General features: G+C 41.1%; 2 long non-coding RNA genes across 2 annotated transcripts in view; one reads left to right on the top strand and one right to left on the bottom strand.

Moving 5' to 3' along the window:
* Positions 1-18,173, bottom strand: part of LOC134758375 (uncharacterized) — a 1,115,837-nt gene that overhangs the window by 875,565 nt on the left and 222,099 nt on the right. The window lies entirely within an intron of this gene.
* LOC134758278 (uncharacterized) overlaps positions 1-18,173 on the top strand; it is a 101,598-nt gene that overhangs the window by 3,674 nt on the left and 79,751 nt on the right. The gene's annotated exons all lie outside the window — the stretch shown is intronic.

The raw sequence follows: 18,173 nt of genomic DNA, 5'->3' as shown, positions 1-18,173 counted from the left end.
GATTTTCCTCGGAGGGTCCTTTGTCATTTGTGCTTCACAACTGAACTCCCCACTGCAAGACTTGGCGGGGGTGGAGGCAACCTGTCACAGGAGGGTGTCTGTGGCAAGGCTGGTAACCAGATTTTGATTTCAATTATCCATTTAATCATTATTTCAATAAATATTTATTGAGCACCTATTGTTTACCAGACACTGTTCTAAATATCAGGCATATAGCAATGGACAAGAACACTGTCTTCATGGATTCCACATTTTCACAGGGAGAGAAAGACAGACAGCTAATAGATAGATAGATAGATAGATAGATAGATAGATAGATAGATAGATAGATCATACATACATACATACATACATACATAGAGATATGTGAGAGATGGATGATTTATAGATAATAGGTATATAGGTAGAAAATAGATAATGAAAGAGAAATAAGAGAGAGATAGATGATATATAATAGATAGATAAGTAGATGAAAAAGAGATGAGAGGGATGGATGATAGATAGATAAGAGACAGAGATAGATGATACAGAGAGAGATTAAAAATGTCAAATGGTGGTAACTTGACAACTCTGTGGAGAAAAATAAACCAGGCAGGGAGTTAGGGAGCTTAAGGAGTGGGGTTGCTTTTTCTTTATGGGTGCTCAGAATAGGCTTCAGTGGTAGGGACTCTCCAAGAAGATGACTGAGGAAAGAGTAAGAGAGTCACGCAACGCATGGGCTTCCGGGGAGATATGCAAACCACAGCACCTACATTTTACAGGTATCACTCTTGCTTTGGTGAAATAGAGTGTAGAAATGCAAACAAAGAAGCAAAAAGTCTAATTGAAATGTTATTGCAATTCAGGCAAAAGTTGATGGTAGCTTGGGCCAGAGAGGTCATGATGGCAATGTTTAGCAGTGGTAGGGTGTTAGATCCATTTTGAAGGGAGGGCCAACAGAACTGGCTGGTGACAAGGATTTGGGATGTGACTGAGAACAACTAAAGAGATACCCACTGGCATCTTCCAATTGGATATGTCAGGTAGGCCATTGGATATAGGAATCTGGAGTTCAGGGAAGAGTTTCAGACTACAGCTGTAACGTTGGGACTCATCAACTTCAAACGTAATTTAGCCATGAAACTGGATACTCTCACCTGGAAAGTCATGCAATACAGAGAAGGAATCCATGGATTGAGCTCTGGGACAATCTACAGTGTAGACATCAGGGAGATGAGGAAGAAACAGCATAATAGACTGGGAAGAAGAGGCTATGAGGTAGGAGGGGGAAAATCATGAATGAGTGGCACTCAAAATACCAAGTGCAGAAAATATTAAGAGAAGGAGAAATTGACCACCTGTGTCGAATGTTGCTCATAAAGAGTAAGATGAGAACTGTGGGTTGCACAATCCATTTTGCAAAGAAATGGGTATTAGAGACTTGGCCTAGAAGGGCCTGGGGAGTGGTGGGGTCAAAACCTGATGTTTCCCGTGTTCTATAGAAAAAGGAAGCATAGGAGTTGGAGACAGATATGGGATAAATGTCTTCTGATACTACTAGCCATCCTACTAGGATAAGCTAAGGAAGGCTTCTTAGAGGAGATGAGACGAAACTGGTCCTAAACTTTGAACAGAACTTTGACAGGTAGATTTCCTGGGAGGAGCACTGTTTCTGTTAAATTGAATTTTTTGAGAAAAAAAGTTACTGGTGGAAAGGTTAAGATATGCTAGCATGAAGAACAGCACCTAGAGCAATGGTGTTAGATGACAAAAGGAGAGGTGTCCTTGGAGGAGTGGAAACCCTGGGTGAGAGAAGAGGCCACACTATGGAGTCTAGGTGTTTTTCCTGCGTGTGGAGGTATGGCACGGACAGTTTAGAACAGGATAGTGAAACCATCTGATCTCAGGAAGGTATCTCTAGTTCCAGTTTATTGGCTGGAGTTTCAGAAGAGAAGATGAGTGCAGAGAAGCCAGCTGAGTTGCTGTCATAACACCTCAGGGGAGAGATAAAGAAAGGATGCACTAAAGCCTTAGCAGTTGAAATAAATCATAAAAAGCAAAGATTGAACAAAGTATTTTGGAGGTTTGATAGGATTTATTAACTTCTTGGATATACAGTAGGAAATGGGAAGGCATTTGCAACTAAAGGTGAGTGGAGTTTGGTGATGTCATTAACTGATGCAGCAAAGAGGGCCCAATCAACAATGAATTTGGGGTGAGAACATTGTAGCCCGAACTGTGCTGCTAAGGAGGTTTGTGCCATTTATTCATTCTCTCTTCTCTCTGACAGTCGCTCTTGACTTCAGTTTAATCACACACACAAAAATGAAGAATTAGAATCTGAGACCCATTTAGCTGCAGTAATCCATGATTTCAGCTCTAACAACAAAATTTTAATCTTAGCCTACCAAGTTTGAGGTGTCATTAAGAAATGGTATATAAACACCATCGAATATTGCATAGCCATGAAAAAGAAGGAAATCATGTCCTTTGCAGCAACATGGTTACAGCTGGAAACCATTAGCCTGAACAAACTAATGCAGGAACAGAAAACCAAATAGCACAGGTTCTCACTTATAAGTGGGAGCTAAGCACTGGGTACTCCTACACACAAAAATGGGAACAATAGATCCTGGGGACTGCTTGAAAGGGGAGGAAGGAGAGGGTTGGAAGGCTACCCATTGGGCACTATGCTCACTACCTTAGTGACGAGGTCATTTTGTACACCAAGCCTCAGCGGGATGCAATGCATCCATGTGATATGGTTTGTCTTTGTCTCCACCCAAATCTCATCTGAAATTGTAATCCTCAAGTGCCAAGGGTGGAACCTGGTGGGAGGTGATTGGATCACAGTGGCAGTTTCCCCCATGCTGCTCTCATGAGAGTGAGTTCTCATGAGATGTGATGGTTTCACAAGGGGATCTTCCCCTTTCATGCTCTCTCTCTCCTGCAGCCTTGTGAAGAAGGTGCTTGCTCCTTCTTCACCTTCCACGTGATTGTAAATTTCCTGAGGCTTCCCCAGCCGTGCAGAACTGTGAGTCAAACCTCTTTCCTTTATAAATTACCCAGTCTCAGGTAGTTCTTTACAGCAACGTGAGAACAGACTAATACACCATGTAACAAACCTGCAAGTGTATCCACTGAACTTAAATAAAAGTAGAAAAAAATTTAAAAAATAAAGTTTTTCTCTCTTTGCACTTAAAAAAAAAAAGAAATCAGTATATGCAAATATTCAAAGGACTTATAGAAAAGGGCCTAAGGAGAAACGTCTAAGGGTGGCCAAATCTTAAAGATTTGAGGATCAAGTAGCTGGAGTATAGAAGGATCTAATTTAGGTCTCGGCTGTAGAGGAGAAGCCTGCCACAGTGTCAGCTTTCCGGAGCTGGAAAGGGGTTTATCCCTGGCAACTAGAAACAGCCTGAGCCTCCAGCGGCACTGGGCCACGCTTCCCCTCCAAGGTTCGCAGTCCCTGCCAGTGTACACAGAGTTGCATGGCTTTACCTTGAGAAGCAGAGCCTTAGTTCGTTTAAGTATGCTGCTATGAAAGCCTAAGCCCATACACATTTTGAGAGAGAATTAGGCCAAAGTGCTTAAAAAGGAAGCTTTCTCATCAGATTTGCAGATCCAGTGGTCTCCTGTCTTACTCATTTTTCAATCTGTTTGAATCCATGCCAGATCTTTCTGCTAACTCTAGCAGGGGACATACCCTTGGGGACATGATGCCTGGAACATAGTAGGTGACCAACAAATATTTGTAGTCTCCTGGTCAGATTGCTCAGAGGAGAAGAATACTGAGATTAGAGAAACTTGCTACTTGATCACCTCCTTTTTGCAGGAGGCTGGAAATAAACAAATAAAAAAGGCAACTAGATAGAGGCAAGTCCGTACTTCTACATGTAATGCTTCCTAGAATACATACATGAAAGACAAACAATAGATCAACAGATTCACAGACTAGAAAGGGAGTTCTTTTTCAGTAAAGTTAACCACACACACACACACACACACACAGGTACATGCACACGATTTACTTCCCAATTCGATCTCTCCTTTAAATCTAATTCCAATATTGAAACACACACACACACACACACACACACGTAGATTTATTTCCCAATCTGATCTCTCCTTTAAATCTAATTCCAATATTGAAATACACACACACACTAAACACACACACATTTATTTCCTAATTTGATCTCACTTTTAGATCTAATTCCAATATTGATCTAGTATCTTGTATATTCTCTCCAATGTAGTTTTTCCCAACCTGTAATTCACATTGAGCCCTCATTAGTCCAATGAGAGGCTGACTCAGAGTTTCCTGCTAGAAACACACCTAAACATTTCTGTTGATTGTGTTGTGTTTATAAAAACAGACATTCCTATTGCTAGTCTCTACTCTTTCATATTTCAGCTTTCCACTCCTACTTCTTATATAAGGACAAAAATCTAACTCAATCTTCAAGTAATTTTACAAACAGGAACTGCTGTATAGCTAAGTATGGGTGTGTTGATGAAACGGAACTAGTGTCTGGCAAGAGCAAGCAAGTGATATTTTGAATGATTGTTAATCATTTCAGGAACCGAATCCCAAATATGCACAAGAAATGCAGCTTAGAGGGGTAAGGTCTAATGGGCAAAAGTGCTTGAGAGGTAAAGTGTGAAAGTTTGGGCTGTCTTGTCAAATATGTGTGGCCTTTATAAATCTTATTGTTGAGCAGTTATAAGATTGGAGCAGGTTACTAACATTTCTTGCACACTTAACTGTGCAGCAAGCGTTGTACATATTGACTATACGTGTGTGTGTATATATATGTGATATCATTTATTCTTTTCACTGATCTTATGTTGATGTATTATGATTTTCGTTTTTCAAATGAGAAAACTGAGGTTCAAAGACATTAGTAACTTGCTCGAGGGCACAGAATCAACCCACGTAAATGTGGGGGTCCAGTCCTCATTCAGGGGCACTGGCCACTGCAGGGCATTCTGGGTGATCTATAGCATCACCTGAAAACAATGCAAGCTTGCTCCAGGAGTTCTGGTCTTCAGGCACTTTGATCCTTGGGATCATGTCACGCTACAGTGATTTACTGGCAGGGAAGAACAATTAGGTTCCTGTGAAATATCCTGGCATCTGTCCATCCTCCATGAATGCAGCCTGACATAACCCCCCCACAGTCGTCACAGAAGACACACTGGGTTTAAGGCTAATATGTTCTTTTAATAGTTAATTCTGGAAGCCTACCAAGAGCTGCCATCATTTGAATTTGGCATGATTTCATTGATGCTTGTTGCTCATAATTTCATTATTCTCCAGATGTTAATGTATTTTTGTGTGCAGCTAATTTTTCTTTTGCCAATTATCTCTGTCAGAATTGTAAGGCAATTATCTTTCTGGTTATTTATTTGCATGTATATTTTACTAAAAGGTAAGCTCCACGAGGGTAGGGAATGTGTTTTTGTTCAGTGATTACAACTTCATAGCCCCAAAACAGTGCCTGAGGTGGCTGTGTGCCCAATAAATACTTGTCATTTGAATAAATAAGCGAAAAATGTACCCTTAATTTTCCTGTTTTATGGAGGCTATGAAAACAGAATGCTTAAAAAGATTATGAATGGGCTGGGTGTGGCAGCTAATGCCTGTAATCCCAGCAATTTGGGAGGCCAAGGCAGGTGGATCGCTTGAGCTCAGGAGTTCAAGACCAGCCTGGGCAACGAGGTGAAACCCCATCTCTACAAAAAAGTACAAAAATTAGCCGGGCATGGTGGCGGGCACCTGTAGTCCCAGCTGCTTGGGAGGCTGAGGTGAGAAGATCCCCTGACCCCAGGAGGCAGAGGCTGCAGTCAGCTGAGATCACACCACTGCACTACAGCCTAGGTGACAGAGAAAGATCCTGTCTTAAAAAAAAAAAAAAAAAATATATATATATATATATGATTAGATGGTTAAAAAAAAAAAAGTCAGTGTTCATGCTTCTACCTGTAGATCATCAAGTGCAAATTTTGAATCCAGAGGGATTTAATCCTTGGGTTGTACTTCTCGGCTCTTTCAGGACCATCATGTGTGATCAACTCGAAGAAAGCGAATCACTTAGTTTTTTCATTTTAGCAACAATACTAGTACAAAATGACTTATGCTAACATTCTTCCTATATATATTTCAATTAAAAATAGTACGCTGAATAATCCACTTTTTATTATCTACATCACCTCTCCAGTCTGTATGCTTCATTAACTGACAATTTGTTATCTCTGTTTTTAATCACTCTGTAAGAGATGGAATTAATTTTTCCTATGTCTTCTTTCATTTTCTCCGCTAAACACATCCACTTTTAATGATTTCAAAATATGGTCCCTGTTAGTCATTTTTCTGCCTTAAAAGCTGAATCTTAGGTGGACATTTTGGAGGCCTAGGAGGCGTTTTTGTTCTTCTTGTTCAAGCTTTAAACTGTCCTTTTCTTTTCCATATGAGCGACTGTAACCCACATGATATTGGGCATAAAGTGTTTAAGAAGTATTGTCCAGAACTACTCCTGCCTGGGGGACAGTAAATGATATTATACGAAGTGTCATGGTACTGTGCAAATAGGGAATTCATTTTCAATTCAAACTGCAAGCAGGAAGACACTCTTCCCTGCCAAAGGGGGTTTCAAACCCCTCATTAATAGAGTCCACAGCAGACTCGGCCAGCAGGAGAAGAAAAGGCAGCCACCAGCGTGGAGGATGCCGTGCCCAGGCCTGACACCCAGATTAGAGCACTGGGCCACAGCACACAGCAGCTGCTGATAAGGTTAACAAGCAAATCTTTAGCGTTCGCAGCCTCTCCTCTAAATAAACCCATATGCAGAGATTTCAGTGTCCTGAATCAAGAAGTGGTCAGTTCAGTGCAGATCTCGGATTGAAGCAAGGCTCCAGAGAAGTTCTCCAGTGAATGCTTCCTAAGGAGGGAGGGGGGTTGATAACACAACCCTGAGGTGTCCTTTTACTTCTGTGGGTATGGATTCCTCGGATAAATGCTATGGACTCACTTATTATTAACAACAACAACAAAACAAAAACAAAAACAAAAAAAAACTTTATTTGGGGAATAAAGTTTATGAGTTAAAAAATCTCTGGAAGCATTCTATACAAATTCCTAGATGGCACAGTAATCCTACTTCATTTATTATATCAAGATTATTTTTCCCAGAATCTTCAAAACTACATGGGCGGAAGTTTTTCTGAGTATCCTCTTCCAGATCAGTACATTCCAAGCTTTAATGTGCCCGCGAATCACCTGGGGGCATTGTGAAACTACGGCTTCTGATTCAGAGGATCAGGGTGGGTCTTAGATTCTGAATTTTCAACCCGCTCCTAGGCGACGCAGAATCTTCTAGTCCATGGACCAACGTTGAGTCGCAAGGCTTTAGGTTACACAATCTTGTACACAACTACAAAAAGTAGTGATGCTGATCATAACTTCACAGAAACCCTTACTATACCCGGGAACCACTCCTCCCAAGTCAGGTAAGGGCACTCAACATTAGTTGGCATTTTTTTTGTTGGGGGTGAGGAGAGCGGGAATTCCCTCTCCCATACTCTGAGGCTAACTAGTAAGGTAATAACACCTTCACAGGGTTTTTGTTCAGACTGACTGGCTGTGTGTTTTTGCCCTTTTAAAATAAATGTTGATATCTTTGGTCTGGAGGAAACAAAGGAAGTCACGTGACTTGGAATTCCTGGTGGTGTCTTGAAGATGGCTGTTCTGTTTCTCAAGCAAGGAGGAGGAGAACAACATATGGATATATTGCTGGCTGCCCGTGCCATCTTCTGAATTGCCAGACCACGTTGTAAGGTGCAGCAGATGGCCGGAGCAGCGGGACGTGCCAAATGCTTCACTCCAGAGCCCTTCCGCAAGGTGCTTGCTCTGGGAGCAGTAGCAGAGCTCAAGAATATGCTTACGGCCCTTCACAAAGACAAATTATCTGGTAGCTCTTCAGATGGTGCTAGCAAAATCATCTCATTGGGTGGATGATTTACCTCCCCTATGCACTGGCAATTCAACACTGTATTAGGAAAGGGAAAAAATAACTTATTAAAGGTTTTCAAAATATAAACTTTTTTTTCCCAGAACTTGGGCAAAAAGTGCTGATCTCTGATGAGTTCATTCCTTGCAACAACAGAGGAAATGAGCTCAATTTCCTGTCATGGATGAAGCCCTCACCTCCTCTCCTGCCTCCTCTCCCTCTGACGTCCTCTAGGCCCTTCTGCTTTGGACAGCATGGTGGTGCCCTTCCATCTTGACCTGCCTTTCTGGCCACCATTATTTTTCCTCTGAGGTTTTGTGCCTTCCCACAATGCTCTGCCCTACCTGGTTATTTAAATTTGACTCATTCTTGAAGACACACCCATATTCTAGCTCCGCCTAATGGTCTTTCCAACCTAAAGTAATAGTGCCTTCCTCCACACTTGTCAGATCTCATCATTTGACAGGCAAGAGTGTCTCTTTGTGATAGTTCTTAATTTTATTTTCCTTCTGTAACTTCTCAAATGGACATGAGTTCTCTCTTCATTTAACTGATAAGCTTCTTTAAAGCGACAAATATTCTTAGAATTTTCAAAAGCATGGCAGTCGATAAATACCTTCTTACTTAGGTTTTGAAGTGAAACACAAGGCATGTATAGACCGTGGCCTTCCTCTCAAGGCCCAGGGCCCCTGAGCCCTCTGCTCAGAACTTCAGTGCTCATGAACACAACACCAAAGACAGCAGCAGGCATGCCAAGACTGAGGCCCCATTTCTCTTTCCTCCCAGCAATGGGTTGAGGACAACCCGTTCTCCTTCTATAGTAGCTGTCCTGCTGATTTGCTTCTTGGGCTCCATGGAGTGGAGTATGTGGACTGGGGGTAGCCATGCTTATGCCTGAGGGTAGCTGATGCTGTTATTTCCCGTGTCTTATTCTCCCATCATTACTCAGGAGACTTCTTATCCTAGGAACTCCAGGACCTGAGTCTGGATTTGTGTAGCACACACTGGATTCAAAAATATATTGTTAGTTGTCACAATAATGTTACAGAAAGCCATTATTTTGTTTTGAATCAAATTTGAAATCCTTCCTTGGAAGGAGCCCCCACTCAGTTCAAGCCAATTGGCTTAATATCTCCATCACCTAGTCATTCCACACAAGCCTTTTCCAAACTGTGCCATATTCTTGGAATGCTCTCTCTTTCTCTCTGCCAAGCTATCTCTCTTCTATCATCCAAATAGCTCATGAAATCCCAGCTCCTGTACACAGTCTTCCAGAACTATTTGGAAAAGGTCTAATAGCTTCCCTCTGTACCATCGGGTGTGAGCATTAGCCACTTAAGGCTCTCTCACTCCTCACTGCTCTGCTAATGCACGTGTTCTTGAAATGGACACCAAGTTACACTGACCAATGTTTTGCATTGCTCAATTGTCTGCATTTTTTGCCCTTATGTAGATTGTCTTTATATTCAGATTTGTTTAGGCTCATGGTCTACTTTTGACAGATTCTATGGAAATAAGACTATAACTAAATCTCTTCTTACAGTGCTGAGTACTGAGTGTAATATCATGTAGACACAGATACTTAATGCATAAGGAGATTTCTCAGATTTGACTTTTTAATGTACAAAGAATATGGAACATATTTAATATTTCACAAGTCCACCAGGACCTGCCAGAGAACTCTGTTAGCCTTGGGCAAGGATGGCAATTTCCATGGGGGTTCATTTCTCAGATGGCTGCGCAGTAGCTGCCATTGGTAGTAATTGTAGGCAGTGCAAAGGGGAATTAATAGGATGTCTTCAGCGCTGAGGGACAAGATCAGGAAAGGTCATTCTCTGAGAGGGAAATCTAGTAGGAGCATAGCATGGCTTAGAGTAGTAAGCTATGAGAGCTTCCCTTCCATTAGAGAAGGCTGAAGAAAGCAGTGCTAGGAACAACTGGGAAACCACCTTCGACTTGGCAAGTGCCTGGCACAGAGTGGGTGCTCACTGTAGATTTGTCAAATGCAAAAAGGAAGCAGCTATTTCAAGAACAGCAATGTAAGCTACAACCTAATTGTTGCATTCCAGCCTATCTGTCTGAGGAAATAACTTGCTAACGGAATTTTCTGGGGGCTGTCTGAAAGTTTCCAGAGGGAGCCAAGGAGGAGGAGAAAGTATTTATGTTTATCCAGCAATGGTCAAAAGAGAAAAATACCACTGGCAGAACCAGCTACATAATTTGCAGCACCCAGTACAATAAGAAAATGTAGGGTCTCTTGTTCAAAAATTATTATGTTCTCACTCATAGGTGGGGATTGAACAATGAGAACACATGGACACAGGAAGGGGAACATCACACACTGGGGCCTGTTGTGGGGTGGGGGGAGGGGGGACGGATAGCATTAGGAGATATACCTAATGCTAAATGATGAGTTAATGGGTGCAGCACACCAACATGGCACATGTATACATATGTAACTAACCTGCACATTGTGTACATGTACCCTAAAACTTGAAGTATAATAAAAAAATTATTAAGAATTTCAAGACAGTGACAGCACAGCATTAAGCCAAGCACAGGGCCCCAGTAAGCGCAGCAACTGCCCAGGTTTCATGCCCTTACAGATGTTCTGTTCAGTAGATGTGATTATTGTCACTACTTCTTGTCAGCCCATTTAGATCACTGGCCTAATCCAAAACCTGGACAAAAATATCCTCCTTCCCAATAAATCTTTTCTGAAATAAGATACATATGGGTCACAAACTCTGGTACCTTTTTACCAGAAGGGTGACTGTTGGAAAAGAAGAGCACAATTTTATTCAATCCTCTTTCAATTTCCACATTAGTCATTTGAGATTTTAATTCGCATGCACATTTGGCCTCCGTCGCCTTGTAGCTGCACATCTTGTGTAAATCCCTTGAACTCTCTGTCCGTTCGTTCTTGTCATCGTAACATGGGGATGCTAAACCTCATCTCTGGGGTTGATTAGTAGTAGGTTGGTGCAAAAGTAATTGGGGTAATATTTACTGACATCCTGAGTGTGAATCTTCTGGTGTAAACAATTCACTTCCTGAGAATTCCCCACACTCACAGTTGTGTGCATAAATCCTTCATCTGATACTGGATAAGTTAGCAGGTCTCCAGGTGTGCAATGGTGAGGACAAGGTCCCTAATATCAATCTATGGAAGAGGCAGCTTGGGCAATTATCTGGCCTCCTCACTCTCCCTGTAACGGAATTTATCCATGAAAGTCTGCAGACCTTGTCGCTGGGGAAGAAGGTGAGAGAAAGAATAAGAACCCAAGACATTTCTGTTGCATTGCTCATTATCTGCAGTTGGATGCTATCAACTGCAGTCTACTAACAGCCTATTTCATTTCAGGGAGGAGACCTGAATGAAAGAATGGTGGGGATTGGGTGAAGGTAGGAATAAAGAGAGATGGAAAACAGATTCCGCACTTTGACAAGTTGGATGCAAAGATGCTGTAGTCTATTTGATCAAAGTGGGGGAAAAACACTTTTGTCAAACTGTCTGCTTTGTTTACGGGCAGTGCCATTCTCGCACATCATTTGCCTCTTTGCATAAATGCTCTGTCTACATTTTTTATTCACCGTTGGATGATCAGTGTCCAAGGCATGTTTTTCTCTGCAACAGATTTATTTAAATTTACTGAACTCTTAAGCAGTCAGCTTACAGCAACTACTATAATCTCTTCTTCTTTACTCACAACCAAAGACACATATCACACAAAGAATAATAAAAGTATGAGGAGGATTAGGAGAATTTTGTGTCACAATGAACAAAGCTCAGCTAGCATTATGCTTTAAAAATAATGGCTTTTCTGTCTCATGGGCAAGGATAAATAACTTTTCCACCACATAATAAATTTATTAGCCTTTTTGACCTCATCATTCCTACCTTAACTTAGATACAGCATCAAAGACAAGAACATCTGTTCGACAGTAATATTTCCAATTCAGCGTCTTTAACATTCACTGCTTGCTGCTGCTCCAAAGTTACTGCGTGAGCGCCACCTGGTGGCAGTTTTGTAGGTTGCGCAATGTAATATCACATAAAGGTAAAGTATGGGAGTTGGATTTTTCTTTTCACCACGCAAAGAGCTTACTAATAGGCAAACGTCTTGAAATAATTGCCATAAGTCTGGAGTCTGTAATACACCTTAAAAACAGTAAATAGTACATTCTTCCCTTTTATTGTTACCTAAACCCAGCCGTTTCCCTTTTTTTCACACCTTGCTATTTCTGACTGAAATCTCGTTTTTCCTTTGCATCTTATTCCAACGTGTTCTCCCATACACTCCTAACCCCTTCAAGATGTAACTCTTTATGTAGTTCCTTCAGAAAGCCTTCCTGGTCCTGTGTGTTTCAAGATTCCAAGAGAAACAGACAGCACATTAAAACTGGATTATTGGAGAAGAGTTAATAATTCTAAAAAGCGTTGACGGAAGTGTGGGCAGGATAGAAGGAACCCATAAATGATACTGCAGAATTCCAAGAGTAGTAACCAGTGCCCCTACTACCTAGTTCTAAAGGCGCAAAGGGACAGTGGGCTGTGGGGAGCGGGTGGTCTGACAGGCAGGTGACCTCTGTGGAGGGTCCAGGTCTTCCTATCTCCTATGGATGCTCCTCATTGGCCAATCCCAACAGCAAACCTGAGATCAAGGGAAGCCAGTCCCCTTTGCCCCTGGAGGCATTGGCCATGGAGAGAAAGGCATTGATAGGAGGTGTAGGGTGGTTAACAGAAGGCATCCACCACTGTCCCCAGCCTGAATCCCTCCCCCATCATCACGTTCACCCACGGATGATAACGCATTTATAGATAGAAGATCAAAAGATTAAATATAGAGATAAACCATTATATTGAAAGACTAAATGATGGAACAAATCACAATTTTCCAAGATTTATAACTTATCTTTCCTCTCAGACTGCTATCTACCCATTCTTAGCTACCTCTACTTCCTTGATTCAATGCTGCTATACCTCAGCATTTGTCTTGTTTAAAGGTGTGCTAAGGGTATGTTAATAGCAGCTATGCTTCAGGTTCTGCTAGTAGGGACCTATTGTCATTTATCACTTATCATGGACCAGAAACTTGAGGATTCAATGTAATAAATTAATGTTAATGAATGTCTGCCATGTTCATGTCCCATCTTTCATTTTTTGAAGGGCATCTCAGATTTCACTGAGTACATTCTTTCTCTCTCTTCCACTCACTCTCCCTTGCATCTCTCTGTCTCTTTTGAAATTGGGGTATCTTTGAAAGGTGCCCTCACTGTCTAATTAAGTAGGGGAAACATAGCAACAACTTTTAAGTTCAAAACAGCAACGAGCAGCCTGGTCTTTGGGGGAGGTTGCATTTGCAGGTTGGTATATCAGTCCCAAAGTGAGGGGAACTTGCAAAATTAACATGCAGCCTTCATAGATATGCTGACATGAATCTGCAGGAATCTGCTGAAGTAGAAGGAAAGGGCTACTTCAAAGCATTTGAGAAAGTCTGTGTTGACTTTCACATATGTCTTGGAGCAGCTCACGATTTTTGACACACAGTGCAGTAACCTGAACAATGAAATTTTATCCTAATTATGGTCTTTCTTTGAAGATACCACATATCCTATTCATTACACCTAGATCTTTAAGTTTTCCAAAAGGTCTTATGAAATTCCTTTATTCATTTGCTACTTGTTGATTTGGTTTTGTTAAGAAGAAGTGCTTCATGATTACCATCAAAATAACAAATAATATTGATTATGCCACATTCAAATTTTTGGGTGATAATTAAAAATCTCTAGATATGAAAACAAAACTGAACACGGGAAGTGACTCAGAAATTATTAGGCTACAAGTATTTCATAATTTGAGATTTTTAGGTGGGAAGAAATTTTGTAGAATACACATCATTCTACTTTTATAGAATCAGATAATTCATGCCTTGCATTTTATAAATGAAGAAAATGAGATCAGGAGTTCCCTCACACAGTCAAAGACAGGGGCTAAGTAGTTGCAAATTTAAAACCATAATCTACATAGCATGAGTCCTCACCCAGTGCTGAGAATGTTAAAGTAAAATAGGACTTGATTATGTGCAAGGGTGATTCTACTAATACAAAACATGTGTTGGTGTTCTTTTTCTGAAGTAGAAAAAAATAGGAAGATTGAAATCATCTTCTACCTCCTTCTTCTCAACACATTTAATAACAGTGAGAGGGTAAAAAATAAAGAATGGTTTGGTGGTTCAGAGTCAGAGGAGAATAAACTCATATACTCCAAAAATCACTATCTATCAAAGTATTGCTCGTTCCTTGCAGACTGGAAACTGGGTAAAGAGGAAATTGAGGGGCAGGGAGTGAGAGAGATGTTTTGGATGTGAAAGAGGTGTGCATGGATGTGTGGGTGCATGCTGGTGTTTTGGGATCCTTGAGGGTCAGGGACCTCCAACGCGGTTGGCATCGTAAGCATTGTGACCTATGGAGCCTTCTCAAAGAGCCCATTACTGAGCTTGGCACGGATGGCAAAGGTGGCGGTGATATTGCCAATAAAACAAGCTGCCTGGGCAAGGATCAAAGGCAAGCATGCACCTAGCTCTGGGCCCTTTACTCTTTTTCTGGACTGCATAAGCCCTGGCGTGCTACCACAGCCCAAGGGCAGGAGAGGGCACTCCAAATTGACTGTTATTGGACTTCTTGTCAACCTTGATGACAGTGACCTCACGCTGGATTTAATCTGACTTAGAAAAATAAGAAAAAAGGTGACTTTTTATGCACCCTGAGCACCATGGAGGAAGTTGCACCTGTTTAAGTGTAAATTTTCCATTGTTACAATATGAAAGTTATTTTGATGGGTGAGGGGTGATGATAGCTCAGTACTAAACAGATCGTTTCATTCACCAACTTTTATTTTTAGAAAGTCTCTTTTTTTTTTTTTTAAGAATAGCGTTTCTTATGATACCATTTTTCTGTCCTACCTAAAAAGAGAAAAAATGGATTTTTACGATTGTTTTTGTAGTAACATAAGCTCTTCAGGGCAAAGGGTTTGTGCAGTGAATTGCAGCCCAGCATGAAATTTTACAGCTGAATTATGAACCCCTGCCAATAAAAGTTTACAACAGAACAGCCTGGCTCTTCCAGCTTTAGGAGCAGAGGTGGAGAAAATATACGTGAGCTCACAGATACTATTATCCTGGAAATATGATATTAATGATTGCACAATTTGAGAATAAAGAATTAAAATGTGTGAATGAAGTTAATTAGAAATACTTGAGAGATACGTCATTTATTACCCAAGTCGTGTGCACATTATTTACTTTATACAAATGTAAACTCAAAATGATTTGACATCTCTTTCAATTTCATAATTAAATTAGAAGATTTGAGAATTCACAGGTTTTAAAATGAAACTACTATTGACTTTAAATTATCCCTGTTAAGAGGGAAAGTAATAGAATGAATAAATTAAATTCACTCAACATACTGCAATGTTGTATCATTAATTTCCCTCCTAAAGAAAATTATTTGCCTATTGAACACATTTATACCACAATTACCCATACAGTCAATATTTTAAAGAATCAAGGAGGTGTTTTTTTTTTTTAACACAGAGATATGATTGGCTATGCTTTATTTTGGAATGGGGTGGAGTGGAGCAGGATGGGGGACTCAGGCAATCAAATAGAGCCATTAATACTTGCCAAATGGATTTAAAATAAATAAGGTGCTCTATTTCTTAATTGAAAATTCCTTGAAAGGTCCTAAATACAAACCTCCATAAATATAGCCGACTTTCTATGGGAATCACATCAACAGAACTGTGCTTCGATCTGCCTGACCTCCCCTGCCCCCAATCTTTTCCTTACCTGATGGTGATGGGCTCAGTGTATGAGGCCCAGGAATATTCTGGTCAGTAGGAAACATTCATATCATTAGTTCTCATTGCCCAACATCCAGGGCTTGTAGGAAAATTATGACCTGACAGGTAGAGTAGGGAGGACTATCGGGGGTCATGAACTCCACTACTGACTGCCGTTTGCAACGATGGTGCTTACGTAGAAAGTCGCCTAACTGCCATCTGCTTCAGTGTCCTCCCCAGCACAGTAGGAACCACCACTCACCATGACAGGGGAGCTTGGACTCACAGGGTCTCAGCTGGAAGAGGTGTAAGTCATCAAAGGGATGCTGGGAGGATTTGGATGGAATGTTACAGCAAAGCATTTTACAGAAATAAAGTGCAGAGTGGTATATCCACATTGCTTTTCTTTAGGGAAGAGCCACTCTTACTATAAGCTGTAGTAGCCAGAATAACTTATTTCACAGACAAAATGGGAATCATCACCACCATCACTAAATGATATATTTTCCCTATGTTCCATGCAACAATGTCTTGTCTTCTCAAACTGCCGAGGAGTGTACATGTGCATGTTCATTCATTTGTTTAGTTGTCATCCAGTAATTTAGCACCTACCAAGTTTCAAACACTGCTGGATGCTGGAAATCCTGGTAAATACAACATATCTTTACTCTCAAGGAGCTCACCATCTTAGGTGAGGGAACACCAAGTAAGCCAACAGACACATCTGGCAAATAATTACAGGGTGATGCAGAAATGCATAGAAAAGAACCTGATTAAAAGAAGAATGGGGGTGGGGGTTGCAGAGAAGAACAGAAGCCTTCTTAGAGGAGGTGTCAGCTGTTTAATCCTTTTGACATTTCAAGGATGAGAAACCCATTGATAGAGGAAATGGGAGAGTAAAGGAACTGGATACGGCAACTTCTGGCAAAGGAAAGGGCCAAAGGCAGGAGAGAAAGCAGCAATCAGGGAATTTTTGTTGAAGATAGTTGGCATCTGAAAAATGATTAGCTTTGCATTCTACAAAGATAATTCAGAGGTGAATGGATGAAAGGGGAGGAAGAAACAAAGGAAACTTATTGTTTACTTGTATGTTTCTGATTTCCCACGATGAGCAACCATTATCTAGACTTTTTAAATTTTAATGTTCAGGACCTGGTTGCAGTGGCCGTGAGAATGCACCTCTTAGATCAACTACAAGAATGTAATTGACAAAGGGCCCCAGCTACTGGGCTCTGAAATTCATCACAGCCTCAGCTCCAAGGCCGGGCTTCCCACTGGTGACTCCCACTGGTGACTGAGCATGGCGGCATACATAGACAAGTCATTTCCTGGGAGCCTGGCTTCCCCTCTTGGAGCACCGTGACTCGTAACTCCCAGCAGCCTTGCTGCACCTTCTGTGTTTTTTTTTTGTTTGTTTGTTTTAAGACTGCGTTTTGCTCTTGTTGCCAGGCTGGAGTGCAGTGGCACAATCTTAGCTCACCGCAAACTCCGCCTCCCGAGTTCAACAATTCTCCTGCCTCAGCCTCCCGAGTAGCTGGGATTACAGGCATGTGCCACCATACCCGGATAATTTTGTATTTTTAGTAGAGACGGGGTTTCTCCATGTTGGTCAGGCTGGTCTTGAACTCCCGACCTCAGGTGATCCGCCTGCCTCAGCCTTCCAAAGTGCTGGGATTACAGGCGTGAGCCACAGCGTCTGGCTCGCTGCACCTTCTTTAGACTGCAAAATGCCGTCTCCTCTCCCTTCTTCACTTTGAGTTAGACCAAAATATCACAGTCTGAAACTCTTCCAACCTCTCTGCTCCCTCCCCATTTTCACTCATAGGTATTCCCCCAATAAAGTCCTTGCACATAACATCGCATATTGGCATCTGCTTCTCAGAAGACTTGCGCTACTATACTGGCACAGTATGGTTTATCAAATAAATACTCCCTATATAAATACAAAATTTTGGATGACTCGAAATTAAGGTTAAGTCTTATTAATTCTCATTTTTATCCCAGTACCTGGCAAAAGAAGATAGCCCCATGGTTTTGGAAGAATGACAAAAAGAATAAATGAGCCTAGTGTTGATCACGTGACAATGTTTTCCCTTTATAGTTCAAGGTGATATATTAACCATGCTAATTTTTTTATGAATGCAACAAAAAACTTGAGAAGCAATGAGCTTTTTGATCACTGAGAAGCTGTCTTGTCCAATGTGATTGGAAGCAGTAGTGAGGTTAACTTTAGAAAATCAGTTAAAAAGGAGAAATCATAAAAGTGATTCACATCTTGATATTTTATTGCCACTCAAAACATATTCATATGCATCTATTTGTCAATGTTTCATAGA

This window comes from Gorilla gorilla, chromosome 3 (assembly GCF_029281585.2).
Source record: "Gorilla gorilla gorilla isolate KB3781 chromosome 3, NHGRI_mGorGor1-v2.1_pri, whole genome shotgun sequence".
NCBI classification, from domain to species: domain Eukaryota; kingdom Metazoa; phylum Chordata; class Mammalia; order Primates; family Hominidae; genus Gorilla; species Gorilla gorilla.
This window is presented reverse-complemented; position numbering and strand designations above follow the sequence as displayed.